The 25,946-nt window shown below is 40.2% G+C and overlaps 1 long non-coding RNA gene across 1 annotated transcript; it reads right to left on the bottom strand.

The window, feature by feature from the left end:
• Positions 1-1,003: 1,003 nt before the first annotated feature.
• Positions 1,004-23,867, bottom strand: LOC112541979 (uncharacterized). Its single transcript, XR_015797815.1, has 3 exons — positions 23,796-23,867; positions 6,140-6,264; positions 1,004-1,490 (listed from the first exon to the last, which is right to left on the bottom strand). It is a non-coding gene; the product is annotated as an uncharacterized LOC112541979 (long non-coding RNA).
• Between the last annotated feature and the right edge of the window lie 2,079 nt (positions 23,868-25,946).

Here is a 25,946-nt window from a genome sequence, read left to right as displayed (position 1 = left end):
CAAATTCAATCCCTGACATCTCGTAGGAGCGAAAAGTCCTGTGGAAATCCTGAAGAGCCATTGCCAGTCACTTCTCAACTGGGCTAGACAGAATGATAGTCTGACTCTGTACAAAGGAGGTTCCATGGTTTTTCATTTAGGGTCCCGACATCCAGGGCTTTCATAATGCAGGAAGCCTACCTGGGAATGTAAATCAGCAATGAAGATGCAATATGGAAAGGACAGAGCCAGCTGACTGATTCCCCAGAGCTAGTGCACTTTTCCCTGTAACTTGTCATGTGCTTCCAATGGCATGGGAGATCTGAATGTCTAAACAGAATTTGGGTTAGGAGGCAGTGCTGGAATCCTGAGATCAATAGAAAGAACTGGATTTTTTTTCAGGCTAATGCTTGAATGTAGAACCTAATTGTGTAGAGTGAGAAGATTCTGGATCTTTAATGAGAAAAAGGTGTTAGTTTTCCCCAATGGAAGAATGCACAATCATCTACTCAATTTTAGTGCAATATATTTAAGTGAAAAACAACCAGGTGATTTCCCACATTCTAAAATATATGCAGTTATATCAGATGCTGCTTGCCTTAGCTAGTTTTACACTATGAGTAAACACTGACCCAGAAACATGCATTACAGTCAAATGATATAATTCAGGGCCTGATGTCTATCTACATGGACTTCTTCACATGAACACATGTTGGAAATGAAGAACCTGAATACATGCATAGGAAAAAATAAAATTTTCTCTGAAACCTGAATGGCAAGTTCAAGTCTGCCTAGTGTTTCATGATGAAATATTCATCCAAATATTGTCGTTAGACATCAGACACTGATTGACATCTCACACAACAAAAACACAAAAAAGAGATTCATGATATTATTCTGAACACTATACATTTTACTGCATCATTTAGTTTGTTTTGTAATTTTAAAAATACAAAGTTATAGACAGCAGGCATAATTCATTGGGAAATTTGCCTGCTCAGTTCACATGGAGATTGAGGTCACTACTGATTTCACTATGGTCTGCACAGCGGTACTTTCCTCTGGGTTATGCTGAGTATAAGTAGGTGTGCCTTGAGTATGTATTAAAGCAATGAAAGTTCTTTGGTGATTGTCAGCAAACAGAACCACCTAGCAGACCTGTTGTATTAATCCAACCATTTTGGATACTACTGGCTGATCTCCAACCTCGACTTTTTAGGAAAGGTTTTTGAAGAAGGCCATGGGGCTTCAGCTATAGGAGGTCCTAGAGGAAACAGATTTTTCTGGACCTTTTCAGTCTGGGTTCAGCCTGGGACAGAAGCAGCATCGGTCACCATGGTGAATCATCTTTGTCAGGTCCTGGATGGTGGGAACACATTCTTCCTAGTGCTGTTAGATCTCTGTGACATTCAGTACCATTCACCATAATATTCTTCTGGACCACTTAAAGGCTGGAGATTGGAAGCACGTTCTGCAATGCTTCTGCTCTTTTCTGAGTGGGCAGTGCCAATCTGTATGTATAGAAGAACTATCATGATTATGGTTGCTTGGCTCTTTCCCCTGCTATTTAACATCTACATGAAATTGCTGGATGATTTCATCCATCATAGTTCTTCTCACTACCTGATTCCTGACTGGGTTGGATATATGTTTTGGATTTCCAAATTTACAATTCTGAATTCTGAAGTGAAAAAAACTACCATCACTTTTCATATTATTTATCTCTAAATTGTATGCAGAAGATTGTGACTACATGGGCTTCCTTTGCAGATGACTTGGAAACTATAATCAGTTGAAACTGGGGGTTGTAGATTTAGCAGTCCGATACCACCACTATGGTCACTGCATTGGTTACCAGTTTGCTTGAGGGTCCAGTTCAAAATGCTGGTTATCATCTGTAAAGCCCTACATGGCTTGACCCTGGGGTAATTACAGGACCAAATTTTCCAACAAGACTCAGCCTGCAGTATGTGTTCTTTACGGGAAGCAATAGTGAGGTCCCCAATTAATGTAATGCAAAGAGGCAGGAACCAGATGATGTGCCTTCTCTGTGGCTGCTCCTATATGCTGGAACCTAGTATACTATATATAATACTATTATACACACATACACACACACACACACACGTTAGCAAACAGTCAAATCTGCATTTTGTTTGGTTTTGACTTAGCCACTGTATTTTTAGCATTATGTGAGATAACAGCCAATGGGGCTTATCCCCCAAGGGGCTATGTGTCCCTCAACATACTCATTCAGTGCTTGAGGTCGTTATGCAGCTCACCCCAGCATAAATGACAGAACTTGGACTCAGCACAGCTAGGCTGCCATTTAAGGAATCTCTCCAGTTTGTAGCTTTTCTCATAAAACAAAGGAAATAATTTTTCAAAGCTGCCCAAACTGCACGGACCAAGCTTGGCTTACTTCACAAGGAATCTTGTCGAAAGGCTTTAAGTCTTGCATTTGGATATGATTGCTCATCTCTGGAAAACATTACTTGTTATGCTTCCATCAGTTCTAGTTTTTTTCCCAAAGGATCTCGCATATAGCCCAAATCCCCAGCTTTATTCTGTTCTTTACACCACACCCTTGAGTAAAAATACACAAGCTATTCTGGATTGTGTTAAAAAATCCAGCAATTTCCACAGCACAGTTCCACTTTTGTAGTATTTCTGTATGGCAGTGAAATTACATCTTGTTTTCTCTTTAGTGGACATAAAAGTTCTGGAAAAAAAAATATTGAATCAGTCAATTAAGCAGAGGACTGCAGTGAAATGATCATAGCTGCAGCTCACGAGCCAGTAATATTAAAGATATTCAGGCTACCAGCATTTGCACTACATACTAATAGATATTAGGGCTGGTCCAAGACACAATGCTATTGTTGCCCAAGGATGCAAAGCAAGTCAGTATCTTCTCCTGCGCTATGTGGAAAGCTGGCTACTTTAAATTAAAGGACACAACACAGGCCTATATACTTCAACATCCCACTGCCAGCATCTACCATGTAGTGACCACCTCATTTTGTCTTATATAAGGCCACCCTGGCTCATTTACTGGCAGCTTCATTCTAGTTTCTGAGCTACTTTAGGATAACCAGAGCCACTGTTTTATCCTCTGCTGATTGGAGTGAAGAACATCAGGGTGTATGTATTGCCTGTACTCAAGGCAACTATGGCACTAGGTTTATTCTCATTTCTTTGGGTAAGTTAATTGGTGTGACTGTATTTGGCTATTAGTATTAATCTCTTGCAAATGAATGGGACTGGTGCTGGTGCAGAAATTTACTATAGGGTGCAGCAGAAAATGGTCTATGGAGGGGAGTAGTATCATTTACTATCTATATTTAGATTTGATTCATACTTGCAATGATCCATGTGGTGTGGGTTGTTGCAATTTCTGTACACTTTGACCAAGTTCAGCTACATGGACAGCCTGCAGACTGAAATAGGCATGACTGAATTTCTCTTGATTTTATTTGGGCTAATAGACTTCTTAAAATGGCACATATTGTAAGGGAGGGGACAGATAACTAACATGGGCCTTATCTGGACTGTTTGAAATGTGCATTCTTCAGCCACCTATTTTTTAGGTTGTCCTCAATGCAACCTAGTGTTTAAATATATTATATGAAAATCAGCAGTCATACAGCAAAATAATTACCTTACTTGTTCAATCTGACCTGTTACTTGCCCTACTTTCCTGCTAGTGATGCCATCATAGTTCATCTCACTACCTGATTCCTGACTGGGTTGGATATATGTTTTGGAGTTCCAAATTCTGAAGTGAAAAAACCCCACCATCACTTTTCATATTCTTTATCTCTAAATTGTATACAGAAAATTGTGAATGAGCACTTTGCCACAATGCTTTGTTACTTCATGTCTCTCCCCACCATCTATATTGCTAATGCAAGGTACAGCTAGAGAGAGAACACTACAAAAATCCAATCTTGAGCTTGATTGCATGTACAGGTACATATATAATTGCATCGGGATTATTTTGTGGTGTTTTACCAGTACTGTGTGTACACATCCATTAATATGGCACGAAATTTAACTGATTCACCACTGTGACTTTTTGATTACCCCACTGATGTCCCTGAGTGGCCCACAGCATAATTTCTATAGCCCTCTGCAAGTGAGCAGTTCAGATCTGTGGCAAGAGTCTTTCATCCTATTTCAGGTCATCCTCTAAGCAGGAAAAAGGAAGAAGGGAGGATGAAAACAGGGTTATAGAAACAGAAAGAAGGATTTGGGTGTGTGTGAGTGTGGAAGAGAGACAGAGGGTTGGGGTTTGGAGAATTGGATAGCAGAAAAGAGATGATTTCATCTGCCATTGCTGGCTTTGCTCAATCTCCTTATCCAGCTGTGACCCCTGAGACATAAGCTGGCTACAAGACCCACCAATCAGGGATCACATACTCAGTGTGATGTTCAGTCAGCCACGCTGATTTCATTGTGTGACTGATATCATAAAACTAACTCAGAATGAGAACAATTTCCATCCTGAAATTATACTTTTGCACCTATCACAATACTACCTCAACTCATCAAAAAGGTAAGATTTTAGCTTGAAGCCTGAGATTCACCCCTTTTTCTATCAACCAGATTCCCATCTCCATTTTAAATATGCTTCTTAAATTTCTCAAAGCCTAAGAAATATTAAAGCTCCTTTTTGTCTTGTTAGAGTAGAGACTACTGAATTGTGTTCAGTATCTACATATTCAGGCCTTTAATCCTACTGCCAAAATTACAATTGTTTTTTTTTAAAAATGGCACTTTGCAGAGAACGTTAAGGGTCTGGATCCAGATATGAACATTCTGGCAGGTTTCTGAAATATGCTACCCTTTGGACCAATCCTCTGATGAGGTATGCTCCCTGAACCAATTTTTGCACTACTTGTATTCTTACACTCTTCCAATTTTTTCCCACCAAACCATCTGAACTCTGCTGAGAGTCCCTGGATGCCCCAAGTGACTGCAGTTCTTGAGAGTATAAAGATGCAAGAGTATGAATCTTTCTTACCCTTGGGAAAAGGGACTAATGTATAAAATATTTTTCCTGGTCAGCACCCACTCATATCACTAACTCTCATGGGAAAGTCATGCTTGGTGACTTAGAATAATGTACAAGGATAGTTTGAGAGGATGGGGGAAATCCTATCTAGTTGCTCCGTTTCATACTCGGCCCATGTTGGAAAATGGCATCCAACTCTCCCTGGAACTGGACTTGTATGAATGGTTTTTGAGGTCAGTTGAAGGGCTCTTGACATTGCTGGACAAATTGCTCGGAACATTCTTTCCATAAACTTGAGAGCTGATTGCTTTAATTGGTACCATATACTTTTAAAAACAGATTGCAGAAGAGTCTGTTAACAATGCAGTGATCCTGAGAAAACAAATTTAGAAGAGTATTTCAAATTGATCACATTGCATGCAGCTAAACGGGTTTGCCGCTCTTCAAATATATTCACCTGTTTACAGAAGAATCGCTATCATTCCTATGGTTCAAAGAATAGAGGCTTCGTTTGCGTCTTCCTTGCTGCTGTTTTCCTCTTCAAACTTTCCCACCTAAATTGCATGTGTGCATGCTCATTCACATGGGGTACCACATAAAAGAAAATCTGCAATAAACTGAGCAGATTTAGGCTTTTTATCCCTGTTGGAATGTGGCATCAATATAGCAAACAAAACCTGCTGGTCTTTGTTTTTTTCCCTAACTGATAATCCAGGAATGTGTCTAGAAAAAAATAGCTAATTAAAGTTGTTTGCAGACGGCAAGACATGCGTCTCAGAAAAGAGGGGACATTGGGAAACGTTGCTTTTCAAATGCCCGCATCAGGGAAATGGATGAAAACAATCTGATTTGTATTAAATGTCTGTTAACAGTTACAAAAATTAAAGGAAGTCATGTACAAGGCTCTCATATATGTCAGGATATTGCAAATGTAAACAATTAGAGTTTTCCTTACACAGAGACATACACAGAAACACACCCCATATATATTCAAAAAGCTGGAGTTGAATAATGCCTTGCTGACAGTAAAGCAGAAAAGGGGTTTACTGAGTCACACATTCCTAGGATGCACACGTGTGTGCTTGTGAGTATAAGTGGATATACTAGGCACATATGTATTTTATATTTCTGGTTAGAACTTACAACTCCTTTGCTTTTCCTGTTCAGCAGCATATTTTCAACAGGCTTGGGATTCTTCCAGGGTCCTGGTGCTACCAGTCAGAAAGTGTTGGAGAATTATTGGTCCCCCCCGCCTTTTGTGAATTCTTCTGTAGGAAGAAGAAGAAGAAGAAGAAGAAGAAGAAGAAGAAGAAGAAGAAGAAGAAGAAGAAGAAGAAGAAGAAGAAGAAGAAGAAGAAGAAGAAGGAGGAGGAGGAGGAGGAGGAGGAGGAGGAGGAGGAGGAGGAGGAGGAGGAGGAGGAGGAGGAGGAGGAGGAGGAGGAGGAGGAGGAGGAGGAGGAGGAGGAGGAGGAGGGGGGGGGGGGGGAGAAGGAGGAGAAGAAGAAGGGGGAGAAGAAGGGGGAGAAGGGGGAGAAGAAGTAGGAAAAACACAAGGGCTATAATGAAATATCATATCTGTATCTGCCGGAAGAATTCCACAAGTTAGGCACCCCATTTTACGCAAGAATGGGCTTGAGTATAAGCACCCTTTGTTGTGAATGCTCCCAGTGGATCTGAGATGTACATACATCATATGCACATTGTGAAATGTCCAATAAATGGCAGTACATGCATGTCACACGTTTACCTCAATGGAAGTTTAGCTCCCAGTCCACAAATCATTTACCCTTAAAATGGGAATGCTACGTTAGATGGGCTGAGAATACAACGATGAAGCCAAACAACTTCTTCCTTTCAGATGTTCCTTGCAGAGAGGAACGTCTCAGATGCTGGTGTGCCTTCCTCTGGGGAAAATGTGTTGTTAGAAGCCTAAGAATGTCAGAGATGAAGGATAAAAGGCACACTCATAGCCCAGGCTAAGGTTTGTGAACAGCTTGGTCACAAGCACATGAAAACATAAGAATAGCCCGGTGAGGTGAGATTTAATGGCCTAGTGCCATGTTCTCTTCCCACAGTAGCCAAGCAGATGCTGACAGGCAGTTGATATTGGGGTAAGGGTCTTAAATGTATCTAATAGCTTAAAATACTTTAAGTCAGGGTTCCTCAACCTTGGCGACTTTAAGACGGGTGGACTTCAACTCCCAGAATTCCCCAGCCAGCAAGACTGGCTGGGGAATTCTGGGAGTTGAAGTCCACCCGTCTTAAAGTCGCCAAGGTTGAGGAACCCTGCTTTAAATTGTCTTTTGCCTTAGATACTTCTGGTTTGAATATTTCTTTACAACAGATATTAACAGCAACAGGCTTTTTAAAAAAAACCAAACAAGTCACCTACTGGGACCCTGTGATTAGCACCCATTCACAGCTTTCCTTTCCATGAATGGTAGCTGTATTACAGAAGTACTTCCTGCTGTCTTGGTGGGGTCTCTCACAATCTGTATGGTTTCCAGCATTATGAGAAAGGAGAAAGGTTTTCCGTTTCTCTACTTCCCCCATACCATGCTTCATTTTATGTTGCTATTTCAAATCCAGGTTTGGGTACCTTTTTTATGAGCCGAAGAGTCTACCCATGATGGTCTTTTCTCACGGAGGAATTGTTTTTGTCCCTTGCCAATGTACCACTCTCCTCTTCTGCACATTCTACAGCTTCAGATATTCCATCTGAGGTGCGGTAAGCAGAATTGTGTATGAAACAGGTGCTTTACAATGGAGACATACCCAATGCAATGGCCAAGACATTTTTTTCATTTATAACCAATCATGTGTAGTTATGTAATTGCCTGTAGTCATTTTTCCACTGAGACATTATCTTCTCACTGGCATTATGAGAATCGAGGACCACTAGCATTCAGGGCTTATCCTAAAGCAATGCAGAGTGATTTCTTGACATCCTTCTTCCTATCTGTGGGCAGAAAAATGGAGGGGTGGGGGCAGGGAACTTCACCAAATTTATCCAGGTAAATGATGAATTCTTCAAATAGTTTTGGGGGTCAAAAGTATGACTTCTTTCTCCCTAACCCAATGTTTTTGTTTGTTTTTGGAACCGTAATTAGTAGCAGCAGGGTTGTTGGTGTCTGGCCACAATTTTTCATCATACACAATCTGCTGAACTAAGCATTTTGGGTGGGAGGGGTGCTGGCCATCATGGAAACAAATCGGTGGACAATAATTGGATACAGTTCTGAAAAGTGTCCTTTTTCTATGGCTGAGGCAAGAAAATGAAACGAAATTTCATCTTCTTAAAAGATTTTGCTCTGCTTCAGCTAAGTCACAGAGTACAGGGAATGCAGTTACCCAGGGTGTGTGCGCCTGTGTGCATATGTGTCTTCATGGAACAATAACTAGTTTTATACTACTGTTTAAAATGAGAAAGCAACTGCTTTTCATGTTTCTTTTTCTTTTTTTAAGCTGTCTTTTGGAGGAAGTGGAACTTAACATGATTAAACTGTTGGAGGATTTAAATTCAGTCAACTTATGTTCATTATAAACAATCCCAAATTCCTAAGCTAGTATGGTATGACTAACATATGTCACACACTACAGTAAGGCTGATGTACCCTTTAACATTTTAACAGTCCATCAGACATTAATGTGACTTAAACATCAAAAACAGGTTCATTTTGCCATTAATATCCTGAAACAAGAACATCTAATATACACATCCTGAGATTTAATCTGTAAACATAACCAAAAATGTCTGGGGTAGAGGGAGTTTTGTTTATATTTCAGTAGTGCTACTTCCATGAGGCATGAGTGGGCTATCTTTAGGGTTAACTTAAAAGGGTCTCTTTGTGATAGACTTCTGATGTTATAGAAGCCTTCTGTTGACATCCTAGCCCTTTCGTGGCGGCACCATCATTGCAGCTAATGATAAATGTAGCTAATCTCCACAAGGAAAATGTCAGCAGAATAACAGCACACAGGCAACTTATGTGTGTGATTGTACGTCTATCCTGTTTTTCTTTTTTCCTACTGTGTGAACTGGATGTGAAAGAAAGCAAACCACAACAGAAGCAACCTAAAAAAACACAACAGTAATAGTACAAGTAGAATTACAAGTTCAGATAATTTCTTTAGTAAGTAACAAAAGGGCAAACACAAGAATTGTGAATCTGGATGTGTACAGTCCAGTAGTCTTTTACATCAGCTTTCCTGAACCTAGCTTCCTCCACGTGGGTTGGGGCTGCAAGTTTCTAAATTCTCTGCCAACATGGCAAAAGGTTCTCTTGGCTGGGAATTCTGAGAGTTCTGTGTAGTCACCCATCTGGGGACATCAGCTGGTAAAAAGCGCAGTGTTTTGGGTCTCCTCTTTGTTCAAAGATATAGTCAACCAGCCACCAGTTCTCCAGAGACAGGACTCTAGAGAAGTTTATTAGGTTACAGGACGGATGCCTCCCCTAACTGAATCAGAAGCCTAGAACAGATTTCTACAACATTATGTCCTTCAAATATGGATTTTGGGGCACTTTTGCCTCCCAAAATCAGGGAAACATCAACTTGGGAAAAACTGATGAGGATCTACTTAAAAGCAGGAGCTACTTGCTCTTAAACTCCACTTATTTTCATGTTGGAATTTGTACAGTCTTCTCTTGAGGATCTGTTTAAGCAGATTCAGGCAGGTTGAAATGGGAGAAGCTGTGAAGAGCTTTTGTAAGCTGAGAATTGCAACAATTACAAAGCATCTTCCTTTTTCCTCTGAGTATTTGTTCAGGTCAAAAAGAAATGTGTAGACAAGGTGAAACACACAAAACCTCATAGGTGTATTGTTCCCACATAAGTTAAAACTCTTGACTTTTGTCAGGAACCACCCCTTTCAGTCCAGATGTAGAAAAATAAAATAAAAATTTATTTTGGATTTTCCTGCCCCAAACTCAGAACCATATAATAATAATGGATTTTGTGCAAATGCTGGAAAGAAACAAGGGGCAGCTATACAACCAGCTGCTCATGAAGATAATTTAATGATAAATTCCCTTTTTTAAACTAATAAGGCCAAATTTTTAGATATAAAAAGGAGTATTTTTGGAATAAAGGGAGAATCAAGAGCCAATCTGGTGTAGTGGTTAAGGCATTACGTACGAAACTGGGAGATCATTAGTTCTAGTCCTGCTTTAGGCACGAAGCCAGCTGGGTGACCTTGGGCCAGTCACTCTCTCTCAGCCCTAGGAAGAAGGCAATGGCAGACCACTTCCAAAATCTTGCCAAGAAAACTGCAAGAACCTGTCCAGCAGTTGCCAAGAGTCAAGACTGACTCAAAGGGACCAAAAAAAGAAAAAAAGGAGAAATAAGAACAAGAGAACACAAGAATTACATTGATAGAATTTCTAAATAAAATCTGTAAAACCAGCCTAACTAAACTACTTGCTCGAAAGAATCTTGAGTTTCAGGACAGATGCAACATTCTCAGGCAACCGATGTTCTTCCACAGAATGAATAACACCCATCTATACCCATCTAAGTCCTCATACCTCCCCTCCCCTTCCCTCCCCTCTCTCTTCCCCTAAGGGCCAAACTCCAAAGAGTGTGGCCCTGACAAAACAAAAATATGGTAATTGTGATTATTCCCCATATATTCAATTATTCTCTCCCCTTCCAGTTTTCTGTTCTATTAACAATTACAATTCAGTGGCAAGATTTGGGGGGCTCTGGGGAGTAAGCCCAATATGTTTAGGGACCCTAAACAGGTCGTGCACCCTTCATCTAAGTATATGTGGTTTCTTCTATATGGCTGAAATTTTAAACATAATTTTGATTAAGCCCTGTTGAACTTGGTGGCACTGTCATGATCTTTAGATATAAGCTTTGTTCAGTATTGTGGGTGCCACTTCTGAACAAGCGTGTAGAGAATCTGGCTTTAATAATGTAAACCTCTATGATCCTGTCAGAAATTAGCCCCTCTGAATAAGATCAAGGGGATGTTTCCAAGTAAGTGGTGTAAGAGTACAGTGTAAAACTGTAACATAAATAACAATATTGTTCTAGCTCAATCAGATTTTTTTATATGGTTTTGAAAAACACAAGACATAATTAAAAGTAACCTGAAGGATTGGAGGCATATGACACATTTCTCTGCAAATATATCTATTTGATGCTATAAAACAGGAGTTGGAAGGCAGGGAAAATCCACTCAGCCTAACCTTGTCATGATATCTTCATAATTTTACTTCACTGTTCTCAGGTCACATCCTGATTTGCCAGAAAAAGGTTAACCACAGTGCACATAGACATCATTTCAGAGACAAGTTTTTCAGACTTGCAAATCCACAGTCCAAGCTGTCTCAGATCTAAGTCTCTCAGTGCAGGTTTTCTTTTTTTTAAAAAAAGCTCTTGTGGTTTAAATAAATTGGTGATTCCATCTGATGTCTTGGGATGTTTGGACTTTCAAATTCAGCATTGTTGAATTCTCTGTTTAGTGCCAAGAACACAGGTTAAATAAAGGTCAGGGCTGATATATAAGCTCAGGAGGCTGAATTTAGATTAGCATCTTTCAGGAAATCTATAATGGCTGTGCTACTACTAGCCCAATTTGCTTAATGATAATGTAGTGTGCATATAGTTGACTATGCACAAGCACATGTGCACATGCTCACCCTTAAAGGGACTGTAATTGGCTTTCTTTTCCAGTCTTTCATATCATTTTTTCAGTGTCACTTTGCATTTCTGAGGTTGCCAGTGGTGTATGCTTTGTATATGAGTTTCATTTATTCATCCATTGAGGCTGAAAATCTATACAGTGTACACACACTTACTTAGAAGGAAGGCCTGTTGAAGATAATGGAACTTCCTTTTAACCAAACATGCATTAGTTTGCACTCTAAATGTATTTTCTCTTATACCCAATTTGAGACCTTAAAGCAATTCACAAAGAAATGAATCTGATTCCTAAAATTCTGCAAAATCTATGTAACGGTTTCACAAAAGAATATAGCTTAATATAAAGATGAACAGAAGGATGCGCTTGTATATTTAGCCACAGCGTGCTCTCGGATGCCTTTGAGGAATACAGTAAGTAATAAAAAGGTTTCACTGCTTCCATAAAGCCAAAGTAAGGGAGGATGAAGGCAAGCAAAGTCTTTCCTTGCATGTTCTATAAAGCAGTTGACCCAATGGAATGCAGGGAAACTGGAACTTCATGGGGAAACAATAGAGCAGTATAAAAGGAGGTACATAAAAGGTGTCCAGAAAATGAGGATGCAGAAACATTTGGGGGTCAAGGCCTATATATATGGAATTTGTGGAATATCTCTGGGGTCTCCATTTTGATGGGCCAAAAAAAAAAAAAAGTGGAGATGTTCACAGTAAAGCCTACATTTTTCTTCAGCCCCATTCACCAACCCTAGATCTATTCCTTCTTATACATCATTATTCCATTCTTAAAGTATCTAAATTTAATTTTAATTTACTTATTGAAAATCTGCAGCTGCTGAGGTATGGGCTGGGTATGCAAAAAAAAAAAAAGTGTTGTGAAGGGACCTTGGCTAGAGATTAGGCACCACAAAATCTAAAGTAGGATTTAACAGCTCTACCATCACTAGGAAGCACAGTCAATTGTGAGGGGCACGGAGAGTCATTTTTGCAACATCCGAGTGCCACAAATTGCTTCCCCCAACCTTAAAAGATCCCTGGCTCAAGTTGATCAACACTAAACAATGCCCGATCTGTTATTCCATACAGTAGGCATTCTTCCTTACCATTTCCACCACTGCCTCTTTGCTTCCTCTGGATCCAGTCTCTACAGACACGCAGAGGACCAAGGACAGGGCAGGTTGAACTTGTATTCCCCTCTCCTCACTCTTGTAGATGATTATGTGCTCAAACCCACCAGAACACAAACTGTATAATACAGTGTTTCTCAACCTTGGCAACTTTAAGACGTGTGGACTTCAACTCCCAGAATTCCCCAGCCAGCATGGCTGGCTGGGGAATTCTGGGAGTTGAAGTCTATACGTCTTAAAGTTGCCAAGGTTGAGAAACACTGCTATAATATATAGTACAACTCCAGAGTGATGTTCAGTGAAAGTGCTATCTATATCCTGTCTGACCTATAATGGCTTTCGCTTGTTTCTCCTTGGGGCTGCAGTTCTTCCAATGGGGATGCCTGAGTGAGCCTCTTTCCCTGGCTCACTCTCTCTTCACAAGGGCAGTAAACCTCAGGCAAGACTTCTAACTCCATCTCCCTATGCCCACGTTAAGACAAGCAGAATGGATTCAAAGCAAATTGCTGCTCTTTGCAGTAAATACTCTCCATTTTGCCAGCAACCACTAGGCTACTGCAAAGGGAAAAGGGAGAAGTGGAGGCAACTTATAACACCAACTCCTTTCAGGCTTTGTGTTCTGCCTAAACGAAGCACATCATATTTGGTCATTATTGTGCTAAATCTGTGTTGTTGTTTTTTTTAAAGTCCAGAAACTGATATAGGCCTGCATAGCTGTCAGATCAGTCTTAGCTTTCTCCATGGTTCTGCCAGTCCACTGGGGCTACAGTGGAAAATTTGTTTTTACATGAATCTGAGTCAAACCTAGCAAGGCAATGTCAATCTCAGATTTGTCTTTTGGGGATAGCACAGTTTACAGGATTGCTACTTTCTTTGTGACATGGCTTTCATATGGGGATAGAACTAGAATATTAAGATCATTGCTTCCAGATGCAAAGGTTTGAGAAGACCAAAAGGGGAGGAAAAATTGGCACAGGAAAGATGGACAAACTGGTGGGATAGAGCTAGGACATACTGAAACAATCTAGGCAGAAGATACAACATTAGCCAAGGCTGTCAGATGAATGCTTTCTATATATTCTTTGTTTTAAGGTATTGCATCTCCTGCAAAATCTTCCAGCCAAATACTGAGAAATATTCCTTGTTTGGCTTCAGTTACTTAGGGTAAGAGCCTAGTATATACAGTATACTTGGGAGTCAGCCCCATTGATTAGGAAGGAACTTACATCTGAGCAAATATGAACAGGCCCCTACTGCATACCCGATTCTCAACCTATTGGTATGCATACTTTTGAGATACTTTGGGCTTTCATTGCAATACGTCCTTCGTTTACTTCCAATCAATTCAGCATGTCATGTAGTCCCACCAGATTTCCCATACAGAATCAGCCCTGCTTAGTTTTAGCCAGATTGTTTCCCCTGGGCCTTCAAACAATGTTTTGGGAGAGATTGTTTAGACTCTGCAGATAATGTATATCAAGCTGGCAGTGCTTACATGACTGGAGGGGCTTCCAGGCAGGATCTATGTCTTTGCTGGATTTTTAAGCAATTGTATAATGTATTAAATAATTGGGGGGGGGGGTTGATTCCATATAGTCTTGGTTGAGGTATGTAAATCTTAGCTTAACATGTCAAGATGTGAAGGAACCCTTTGCCCATGCATACACCTCTTTCCTCCTGTGTTTCCAATGCACGAACACTCCAGACTTCAGTTAACCATGGTTTCCTATAACCAAGAGACAGAACCAGCCAGGACTTAAAGCAAAGGATGTACATATCCATCCATATGCAGTCTGTGTTGGCATCACATGTAGTGAATGGTCAATCTATTTCATCAATGTTCTGCATAATTGTACCATTTTAATCATTTGTTTTCATCTTCAGCTTTCCCTAACATGCACACTTGATATTGTATGCATGCTGTACATACTTTTCTATATTTTTTGTAAAAAGCTTCTCTAATATGTATGTATTCACCCAAATATACAACTACCCCTGACACAGACTTTTTTGTTTGCATTTTCTCTAATTAGACCTATTTTGTATGCAAATTTTCAGCCAAAAATTACTTAGAAGTGGTCACTAAGAGAAACTGTGGATTATGTATGCTTGCTTGTGTCGTGATAGATTCCTTTCTGGCAGAGCACATAATTTTGCATGAAAAGAAATCCAGGGCAGACCACTTCAATACCCCTACTTCACCATCTTCAGCCCATGGTTCAAGTTCCTGTCTCATTCTGAACCTGATAACTATTATCTTCTCTCCCTCAATCTCCTTGTCCTATATGATTTAAAGTAAACCTAACGAAGAGTCCCAGGCAAGCTGACAACTTTCTCATTGTAAGAACCACAATATAACTGAACTTGCTAAGATGAACTTGGATGGTCCTTAAAGTTACATTTAGTTTTGCTTCCACTAGGGGCCGCCCAAAGCACACAGCATTAATTACTTCTGTTTATTATCACAGCATGTATATATTTTCCAGATGGTTGTGTCAGTGGAAAATGCTTAGGGCTCTCTTAGTTTGAATGACATTACAAGGTATGCAGCATATATACCAGCTGCCAGTGCAGCAGCTGAGTTTTAAAAAATGGGGAAAGTTCTCATTCCCAAAATATCATTACTGTCTTAAGTGTAAAGTATTTGCTGTGTTGCAGATTTGTTGTGGTCCCAAAAGGATAGAACAAATCACTTTGAACAGAGACAGTAAACTAGTAAAGCAAGTGAAGATGGGTTTACCATTTTACAAAAGGTCTGTATCTTATTTATTTCGATTTAAAATATTTCCCTTCTTCACACTCACGGTAACTAAACAACTATGAAAGCCAGTTGTTGCTTTATACCTTCTTGTGTTGGAGGCTGAAATGTTCTGTGTATGTGTGTGAGCAATCCCGAGAGCTTGACTCTGACCTGGGCAATAATCAGTAAAGCACATTTTATAACTATAAAAGAAAAGAGGTTTCTCCACATGAAATACAAAGGAAGGCAACTAGAATCAACTAGCCACATCCTACCAGGAGGAGAATCAACAGAGCATGTCGTCTGTGCATGTGTGCCTGGGAAAGAAGGCAGAAGTGAGTGACCTCAGATTAATAATCTCTTAGGCAAAACACAGGCAGAGAAATAGACAAAGAGGGGACATAGAGTAAATCCTTAACTTTCTATCTAGGCCACGATGCCTCCATGTAGTTAGCAAGCCATGAGGTGCTGAAGAGTAAGTGCATTAAGTTTGCTTCTCATTGACTTGGGTGCCTATCCACAATTCCCATCATCTCTCAAAGGGTTCTGTGTCAGCCTCTGGGTAAAGGCTTAGTGAGTGTACCTGCTGGTATTTTATTTATTTATTTAAATTTCTATAGCTGCCCATCTCAGTCAAGTGACTCATCAGCATCTCTTCTGATGGACAGTGGTTCAGTTCACCAAGACGCTCTTCTGGATAATTTTGCGTACAGTGGTACCTGGTCTCTGGGTGCTTCAATTTCTTCTTTTGCAGCCTATCTCCACTGGTCTCCTTCAGAATTGTTCCTTATGCAGGGCGCTTCCACTTGTTCCCTCTTGACAACGTAGGACGGTTTCATTGTTGAACCCCTTTGTTGGACATCCTAGAGCAGAGGTCCTCAAACTTTTTAAACAGGGGGCCAGTTCATGGTCCCTCAGAATGTTGGGGGGCCAGACTATAGTTTGAAAAAAAACACGAGGAGAGGAGGAGACCTGCCGGACCCAGCATACCTGTCATGTAGAATAGTCCGGCTGCGATCTCCCTCCTCGTGCATCGCCTGCAGCTCCCGACACAGCCCCAACACTTCCGCTTCTGACAGACAGCAGCAGCAGCCAATCAGGCGGGCGGGCCGGATAAATGACCCTGGGGGGCCGTATCCGGCCCACAGGCCGTACTTTGAGAACCCCTGTCCTAGAGCATCTGAGCTGCCTTCTCTCAATTTCTCTTTCTGGCTCTACCATGTGGGGAATTTCTGGGCATGTGATGAGGCTCTCTTTTGAACCTTGTGGTCTCTGCTTACCCTTTGCTTGAGCATGGGAAAAAATCTGACACATCATGACTAATCTCTTTTTTCCCCATTCTTCAGAATAAGCAAGGATGTATAATTTAATGGTTTGTGCAACAGGATCTAGGATCCTGTATTCCTTGCAGTATTGTGGGTATCCAATATTCACACTCTTTTTTCACGTCTGCAGACAGCTTAGTTGTTAGTCTAAGCTTCCTTCTGTGACTTAGCTCATATGGAATTGCATCTGTGGCTTTCACTGGGAGCTTGTTCTCCAAGTACTTGGCTATATGGTTTGCCTCAGTATTTATCTTCCAGTCCGCATCTTGCAGCAGACACCTCATCATCTCAGTCAGGGAATGATTTCTCTGCCACACCATTCTGTTCTGGTGTATAGGCCACAGTGTGGTTTTATGCATAATCCTTTTCTTTTTCAGGTAAGTTTTAATGTTGCTTGCTGCATATCCACCCCCATTGTCTGTGGAAAGTCCTTGAGGTTTTCTTCCAAATTTATTCCTTATTAAAGCCACATATTCTTTATCTTTTTTTCCAGCACTTTACTTTTTTGAGCAAGAACCAAAATGGGTATCTTGTGTAATTCTCTGTGAATGTGAGAATATATACATTTCCACCAGGTGTGGTGACATGCATTGGCCCACAAATGTCACTGTATTCTAATGGCTTCTTTGTCTCTTTTTTTCTCTCTCCACACTTAATGGCTTAGTAGCTTGGCCTATATGCAACATGCACACCTGGACTGATTTACACATAGCTGTAAGTTTAGCTTTTTCATTTACCACCCTCAACACCCCCCATTTACAAATAGCATCTGGATCTCTGTGTCCTGTTCTGTGTGTCATACATTTATGCAATTTCTGTGACTGGAATTCTTTGCTGTCTTTTCATTATCTTCTGCACAATCGAATTCAAATAATTTTTCTTGAGCAATTCTCTGTTCTCTGTAATGTAACAATGGTTGCCTTTAAAGCTTACTTCACCCCCTCTCTGTGTGATATATTATACTAACAGTGGACTTATATCTTAAATGTAAGGCAATCTCTCCTTTGCCTAATGTACAACAGAATCTTCCCTCTCACCTCTCCCAGTTAAGGTGACCTCTTGGTATTAGCAAAGTAAATGGCTGATGTATATTCATTGAGTCCTGTAAAACTTTGATAAAACTGGAGATTGCTGAAAAATCCAAAGAGATGCCATCTGATGGCCCATATGCTCTGACATTCATTGCTCTATCTCCTATCTGGCCTTTTCTTTTGCTGGGCTTTGGCGAATCATGGCCTTTGGACTGCAGTCTAACAGGTTTGTATTTTTTCCCTTTCTTAGAACAAGAGGTTTGCAAAGGACCTGAGCTATTTGCATATGAAATGCTTCCTTTCTTTTCTGCTGGTCTTACAAGCAGATTCCTGACTGAAAATTGCATCTTGCTCTTCAGAGTTATGAGAATTACATCTTTAAAAGCAATTTATCATGAAACTAATATTTGCTTCATTTTTTTGGCTCTATTGCTTGGTAACTTCTAGGCAAAAAATGATAATGCAGTATTTATAGTGATGGCAACTAGGATGTATAGGCAGGTTTAGTCACAAGCTGATTGGCAATAGTTTTTATTTAATTTAAATATAGATTTAGATCCCCTTCCCATGCCTGTTGCATAACTTACTGAAAAGATACACTTTAGAGACTGTTTATTGTTCCTTGTATAAATCTGAGAGGGTTTTTCAAATATCTTTGACTTAATCTAAATCCTTTAAATGCACAGTAATGAAGTCATTCACCATCAGGCAGATCATTCCAGCTGTTCTGTTGTTTGCAGTGTCCTAAGCTCTTTTGCTTCTGTGGGTCTCTCTTTGTCCAGGACAAAGGCGAGTCCTTGAGACTGCAGGAATATTTTTGTCTTGAATGAGCAAATGGAGAATTCTGGCTCTTCCAGCTTTTCCACAGGCTGAAACTTTCCTTATTCTATTTCTGATAGTTTTCTGCTTTCTTTTCTAATCTCTCCTTTAGTTCCTCATTGCACTCGCCTTTTCTCCCTCCTTCATAGAATTGCTTTGCATATTGACTTTAGTCCTTGGAGCCCATTGCCCTGATGGAAGTTAAAGGGACTTGGCATGCTTGTAAAGGAAATGACCTCAGATCAGCCATCTCTTATACAAAGACCACACAGAGTAGCAGACAAAGAGGGAATACAGAGTAACTCCTTAATGCTTTATCTACACCCTACTGCCTCTTGTGCAGAGTTGACACCTTTGCATCTGCACCTCTGACATACGGAAAAATTATATGCTAGCAGCTACAATTATAAATTACATGTGCCTATCCTATTAGACCCACATGTCCAACAGACAAATTAATTTCATTAAAAGAAAGGAATACTAGGATGACCCCTATTCTTGGTTGTCCCCTACTCCCAGCTGTAATCTCAAATGCCACCCTGACCAACCTGACGGTTAAAATGGGATGTTCTATCCATAAATGCCAAATAATTGAAGGTTTTTCAATATGAGGTGGCTGCTTTTACTCTCATGTTTTATAGTGGTTTTTGCAGGGTGCTGCAAAGCACCAAGGATGGATGGATGGATGGATATTATTGAATCTTGAGTCTCAAAACAACTTGAACTGAATTAGCTTGCCTTCAGTCTTGAAGCATAAACCTGAAATGAATCCTGTTCTCCTTGACTCTCAAATGTTCAAATCAAATCAGAGCTGATTTAGAGAGGGAGGCCGGCTGGCCGGCCGGCCGGCTGGCCGGCCGGCCTGCCTGCCTGCCTTCCTTCTTTCCTTCCATCCATCCATCCATCCATCCATCCATCCATCCATCCATCCATCCATCCATCCATCCATCCATCTCTATCATCTACCTACCTACCTACCCACCCACCCATCTTCTGTGATTAAGAGGAGATTTGACAGTGTTCACTTACTGTTTCTCAGTGCATGCAGATGGTGTCAGCCCAACAAGGTAGACCAGATTAAGATGCCAGATAGATCGGGACTACTTCTACTGCCACAGATACAGATATAGCAACAGAACCTTGCAAGTCTGAATGTGCTTTCCCATCCCTCACTTTATCTTCATGTGAACTAGAGAGGGGCCTGAGACATTTATTCAAACAAATGTCTTGGGCTGGGCTCAAGCCCCTCTTATCTGACCATTGTTTGGGTAGCAGCTCTTCCTCCTGTGCTTCAAGGCCATTCCCTATGTCGCCTACTGATGGCTTGATATATTTTTACTGATGATTCACAGTTGACTATATGCACTCTGTCTGTTATACATTAAAAGTGGCATGAAATACCTGACTTTATTGGCTGTTTTACAGATGTTGGTGAAGTTCAACATGGGGGATATAGTTCCATTGTTCCAAATCTGGGTGGAAAAGCACAACTCATGAGCATGCCTTTTGCTGCCCTGGAGCTTCCCAGAATTGATATGGATAAAAGTTTCAGATCTATTTTCATTTTTGTTGAGTTGGGGTGTTAAAGGGTAAAGTAGGTATCTTAAGCCTTGTGGGCACTCACTCCTTAAAATCTCCCCACCCAAAGAAGTCCAGGCTCTCCCTCCTTCAGGAGTGCAAGTTCTGAGATGTGATGTAAAGCCTGGAATGACCATGCACTAACAGAAGCTCAGCATTCTAGATCCAAACTCTACTTTAGTACAAGAGTAGGCGATGTATGGCCCTCCAGGTGTTGATGATCTCCAGATGCCTTTAGCTCCAGCCAGTATAGACAGTGATATGAATTGATAGGAGTTACACATGTTAGACAGGCACGTTGGCTGTGTGTTCTTTTGTTATAAACAGAACACACACTTTGCTGTTCTGGAAGCTCATCAGTTTAAACACTTCATTTTGGTCATAGGAATTTACATGCAATCCTGAACAAAATCCTTTGGTAGCTATCAACAAAATAACGTAGAAGCTGTAAAAGTACTGCAGTGATTACAGTGTCCAGAATATGTTGAACAAATGTTTTTTTTGGGGGGGGGGAGAAAGGCAATGACAAAAAATAGCTTTTGTAGAGGTACATGCTTGGTTACCAGCCAACATAAAGGTTACCTGTAGACAGTATAGAAGATGACTCTGAAGGAAAGAGGGAAGATCTGTTACCAAGCCAATGAAAGATAAACATGGCTTAAGCCTATACAAAGAGAGATATTTATGAAAACGTTTCAGGCACCCCCCTAATTCTCAAGAAGAAAGGAGGGGAAGCATATTCAGCCTTGCAAGAGTCTGTTAATATAGCCATTCTAATAAAAGTAGTTTTAGGCCTATATAGCATCTGTTTCTTGGTCTGGTCTAACTTGTAGGGCTAACAGTACCAGACAGGAAAAAATTATCTTAATAATAAGCACTGTTCAGGTTATGACATTGAAAGATATTATTGTACTTCCAATGTCTATCTGTCTTTCATTGTCCTCAATGTTGACATATCCCAGCCTTGTTTTGTTCCTTTCTGTCCACACTGTAAAGAGCTTTGGATATACAACTACTGTAGAATGTGCAATGTTTATTGCAGGAGTTCTACTGTGATTGCACATCAAAATGTAACTGCAGTTTGAAAGCAACTACTTGGATAGCTTTCTACAAATCCAGTTTAATGTAGAAACACTATAGAATGAGCAAAAGAAGATATGATATCCATCCATTTGCATAAGCCAATGCAATAAGCTTCTGTAAGGATGTTTTATTTCTTGTAAGACATGCAGGAAACTTGTTGACTTAACCTTGAAATTGATCCAGATTTTCTGAATCCTGGGTCTTAACCTCTATAACCATTCTTGTTCAAAGGTGACCATCAAGATGAAATCTGCTATAATCAATTGCTTTTTTTGTTCCACCGTCTTAAAAGCTTATATCTAGAAACATTACTTTCCTAGAGTTCATAGGATTCCATTTCATTTTACTAGTCTTGATAATACAGACACACACACACACAGTTTCCTAAGATCACCTTTTTTTCCACATGAGCTGTTTAGTTTATGAATGATGTCTCTTCACTGAATGTTTCAGCTTTTCTATGTTTTTAGAACACATGTTTATAATCACAAAAAAATTATGAGCAACTCCAAAAGGCTTTATTATCTCTGAAATCAAATTTACCCAGCAGGGCTGGCTTCCAAGAGAATTTAGTCAGGATTAGAAAATGGAATTTGCTAAAGCTACAATAATTTATTTGCCATCATTTTCTGTTTTTTTCGCCCCCCAAACTTCTGCCTGTTGTTCTTTTATACTTTCGAAGTTTAGAATGTGAAGATAGTGGGAAGGTGGTCAATTCATGGCAAGAACAAGAGAAGGAGAAAAGTCAGCATGATTTCAAGCACACTGAATTTAGTGGAGAAGACGGCTGATTGGTGGGTCTTCAAAAGTATGGAAGAGACAGAGAGGTAGAAGAAGAAAATAACTGAAGCCATTTTAGTGACTGGGATGGAAAAATCCAGCGGGCTCTGCTTCTAACTGTACTTTACTTTTATGCAATTCTTTTTTCAGCTAATAGCATCTCAGGCGGAGAAGGTCCTGAAAAATTTGTCTTTCACTTGGTTCTGTTTATTGGCACTCAGTCCTACTTTGTATCATGTGGGGCATATTAATGTGAGTTTCTATCGTACCATGACTCTGTTTCATTCATGGAATTTCTGGTAAAGTCCATCCGGTTGATACGTACTGTGATCTGCTTGTCATGAAATTTTATTTTTCAATTGTAGCTTTTGTCCTTTTTTATACCTACCAAAAGATCTAGTCAAGCGGAACAGAATGGAGCAGCAGTGCAATTTTTCAGTAAATATGGGTGGAAAAAATACACAACTGAGGTATTGTCTCGGGTGGAAAAAGGTATATAGGCTTCCTGTAAGAAAGAAATCCTCTTATAGATGCTTGGCCATGCATTTACTTTTAAAAGGTGAAAATTCACTTCATTGGAACAGAGATGGTCAAGAGCTGCCTATGATTCTTTATTTCAAAGAAAAGAGAGTCACGATTGACACACACCTTGTTAATAATAAAATGCAGATAAACATTTCAATAAATATATGAACTGTTACTGTTTTCTTTTTCCTTCTGAAGAATTAATAATAGGAAAAGATGAATCAAAAAGTTTCAAATGTCAGGAAAGAGGTGTAGGTATTTTATTTTTGCAAATTTTTGTTGATAAATTCTGGATGGACTGTGAAATTGATAAAAAAAAAAAAGAAATTATAGCCCCATCATAAAAAAGTTTCCCTGTGAAACTATTCTTTCCTTCACATATATTCAACACCCCACCTTCTCTATTGGGTCCGTTCCTTTTAAATAAATTGCAGCCTTCCAGTTTTGTATTCCAGTCATGAGTATATTCCCACCAGGTTTCAGTGATGCCTATCAACTCATATTTGCTTTCTTGAATAAGGATCTCTAGTTATCCCTGTTTATTTCCCACAAACAGGTGTAGAAACATCTGAGGTTTTGAGTGCCACATACTTGCTTCTGTGCTGGAATGTCCTATGAATCTCTGAGTCCCCACCCTCGCCGCCGCCGCCGCCTCCTCCCGCCTTTGTATTCTGCTTTCTTGGCCCCAGTCCTTGCCTGCATATTTGGCTCTAGTCTTCGGTGACTGCCCCTCCCTTCTAGTTGAACGCCACGCTAAAGAGTCTGGTGAGCCATCTGCCAAACACCTCCTTCCCACTTGCTGTACGATGCGCCCCACCTCTTCCCGGGAGTCCCTTGCGAAGGTAGCATAGGCCTCTGTCACCCAGTCCAAACCCTTCCCGGTGACATTTTGCATAGCCAGTTATTGATGTCTAGGATTGCATACACTCTTCTTGGGCCGTGACCCACAACTGGAAGAAATGACGGGGAAAAAACTACCTGTACTCCCAGTTCCTTCACCCTCTGGCCCAAGGCCTCATGGTCTCCAGAAATTCATTCAAGCTCTTTTCTGGCCATGATATTCATCACAAGGATTAAAAGGAAAGGAGAGTTGCCAGTGCGTTTAAATGCACATAATTACATTGTATCCCCTTCCGCGGGACTCACCTGCCTCTATGATCCACTCTTTTCTCCAGGTGAGTCTTGGATTTTCTTTGACCCATGAGGGCCTAAGTGCCTCCCGCGGTGTTCTGTGACCTGATTTGCTCAGATGGCTGTCAGTCATCCCCTAGAGGAAGTGCTTGGCATTAGTTCCTGAGTTCACTGGTGCTAAACTCTCTTAAACTTCTTGCTTCTATGGATCACATTGTTCCACAGGATTGCCTCTGCAAAAGGCTCCCCCCCCCGTTATTTAGTGTTCTGTTCACTTTTCTGTCCCACTTGGAGAGCTTCAGCTCTCTGTGGGTTTGTAAAGTATGTTCACCCACCCTATTGGATCTGTGTTTGTATTTACACCTGGACATATTGCTCATCTTGTATTTTCTTCAATAGAAATGCATTTTGCTGGATCTCCACTGGGAGTACGAGTTACTAACGTTTTCATAAATTACCTGGAGTTGGAGGCAAGCAGTGACAAATTTCCAAATGATACATTGGCTTGGCTCACCTTCCTCATGAAGAAAACCTGCAATGCTTTAGGCTTTTTAGCAGGTGGGGTTTGTTTTTGTTTTTTTGGTTTGGGGTGGGTGGGTGGAAGAACATGACTAAGTGGGAACATTATAGAAGGTTTTGATCTTCTGCATGGTAGAGAGAAGAGGGAAAGGTGGATAAAACTCTCCCTTTTTCTTATAATACTAAAAACTAAGGCTTCCACGGTAATATATTCAGGACTGGGGGGAGAAAAAAGAGAAAATTCTTCACATACAGTAATACAAGCTGAATGTTCCAGAGTTCCCAAGAAGCAGTGTCAGCCACAAAGTCTGGATGGTACTAAAAGTAAATTGGACAAAATTCTGAAAGAAAGTTTGTTAGCTCTATTAATGGCTATCAACTATGGCAATGGGGATAAAGAATCTTTGTACAAATTACAACATTGAATTACCCTAGCATTCTTCTTTCTCTAGGGAAAAAAAAAGAAAACAATCCTATTGGGTTGTGAAATATACATCCAAAAATTCTATAATTCCTTAAGGTTGATACAAAAGGGACTGTGTAGAACTTGAAAGATATGCTTGATTTAACAGGTACCTCTGTAAAGCCAGTGGATGCTGTGATTCAAATCAGTGAAGTCATTTTGCTTTGCTGGCAATAGGAGCTGTTGTACACCCATGCAGAAACCACAGTTCACAAGGTGGTTATTTGATCAAGGGAGATTAGCCTCCTCCCCCCCCCCCCCAACTCTTTGTGGAGATGCTTTTGCCAGATCAGAGGGGCACCACATGCTTTTCATAAGGTGAAGATCCACATCATGGTGGATTACCTAAGATCCACATGCCTTCAGTAAGTGACACACACACAGAGAAAGTGTTAATTTACATTGGGGAAGTTTTAAAAACCTTGAACCAGGTAAATTTATATGAAGGATAACATCAGGCAGATTTGAATTAGAAAGGTATACTGAGAAGATATAGATTAAAAACTGAATAAAGAGGTTGTGCACATAAACTATATTAAGGAAAGTGTATAAATAAATATTATTAATCTTTAAAAATATATACAAAAACTCAGGAAAATTAAAATACAGCTTTACTATGACAGACGGTACTTGTCCCACACTCCTACTTTATCTTTGAAGTCCACTTAGTTAGGGAGCCTCAGTAAGATGCAACCATGTTTATGATATGAACCTTCTAACTAGTTGGCATCCAGTTGGCTATTGTGCCAAGCAGGATAATGAACTTGATTATCCAGATCACTTGATGGGCACTTTTTATAATCTGGTGACTTTAAGAGAAAATGTATGGAAGGAAGAATAAAACAGATCAACAGCCATATCACATGCCTAATGGGATTGTGGTGGCTTTGTTTTCTAAACAAAACAATAAATAAGACCTCTCGGACTAAGAAAAGCAAAGGATAAAGGAGAACCCTGCAACATTTGACAGCCCTGAACATCTTCTCTTAATGCTGTATGTTTCTCAGAATAAATTATATAGGGCACTATTCCAAAAGAAAAGTCTGATCAGTTAGTGAGTTAAATCTATGGGTCTGAATCAAGCTCAACTCCCAGACATTAGAACAAGAAAGCTAAGCCTAATATGAAATTAATGGGTCTTTGACATCCTGACTATGAAGGCATTTGGAAAAAGTAAGACAGTG

The sequence above is a fragment of the Python bivittatus genome, unplaced genomic scaffold (assembly GCF_059951505.1).
Source record: "Python bivittatus isolate LINGU-HERP-01145 unplaced genomic scaffold, Pbiv_v1 ctg000020_np1212, whole genome shotgun sequence".
NCBI classification, from domain to species: domain Eukaryota; kingdom Metazoa; phylum Chordata; class Lepidosauria; order Squamata; family Pythonidae; genus Python; species Python bivittatus.
The sequence above is the reverse complement of the archived record's forward strand: the minus strand, read 5'-3'. Positions and strand labels throughout refer to the sequence as shown.